Source organism: Apium graveolens, chromosome 3 (assembly GCF_009905375.1).
Source record: "Apium graveolens cultivar Ventura chromosome 3, ASM990537v1, whole genome shotgun sequence".
NCBI classification, from domain to species: Eukaryota; Viridiplantae; Streptophyta; class Magnoliopsida; order Apiales; family Apiaceae; genus Apium; species Apium graveolens.
This window is the reverse complement of record NC_133649.1, coordinates 177,668,314-177,669,023: the sequence shown is the minus strand read 5'-3', so window position 1 is coordinate 177,669,023 and position 710 is coordinate 177,668,314. Positions and strand designations below refer to the sequence as shown.

General features: G+C 43.5%; 1 non-coding gene across 1 annotated transcript; it reads left to right on the top strand.

Moving 5' to 3' along the window:
- Nucleotides 1-227: 227 nt before the first annotated feature.
- Nucleotides 228-334, top strand: LOC141716378 (small nucleolar RNA R71). Its single transcript, XR_012573090.1, has one exon. It is a non-coding gene; the product is annotated as a small nucleolar RNA R71 (small nucleolar RNA).
- The last annotated feature ends 376 nt before the right edge of the window (nt 335-710 follow it).

Here is a 710-nt window from a genome sequence, read left to right as displayed (position 1 = left end):
GGGCAACGATAGCAGTTGTTGCGTCCAACTCCAAAATTCGTGCTACTTTTCCCTGAGTCAGTCTCTGGGAAGGATTCTGGTACTCATTTCTAGCCATCAGTTCAATAAGTTCATAAGCTTCATCGTAGCTCTTCGCCCACAATGCTCCTCCTGATGCTGCATCAAGCATGGGTCTAGAAGTAGGACCCAATCCATTGTAGAAATAGTTGATAATTATCCAATTAGGCATGCCATGGTGTGAGCACTTCCTTAGCATCTCCTTATATCGATCCCAAGCCTCACACAGAGATTCTCCAGTTTGTTGAGCAAACTGAGTAAGAGCATTCCTGATTGCTACAGTCTTCGCCATGGGGAAGAATTTAGTGAGAAACTTTTGAGCAAGATCTTCCCAAGTGGTGATAGACCCTGCTGGTAGAGAGTGTAACCAACACTTAACTTTTTCCCTCAGAGAGAATGGGAAGATTCATAGCTTAATAGCATCCTCAGTCACATCGTTGAATTCGAAAGTGTCACAAATCTCGATGAAATCCCTGATGTGCATGTTGGGGTCTTCAGTAGGAGAACCCCCAAACTGAACTGAGTTCTGTATCATCTGAATCGTGCTCGACTTAATCTCAAAAGTGTTAGCCCTGATGGCTGGTCTGATAATGCTAGACTGAATGTCATTAATCTTAGGCTTAGAATAGTCCATCAAAGCCTTCGGATTTTCT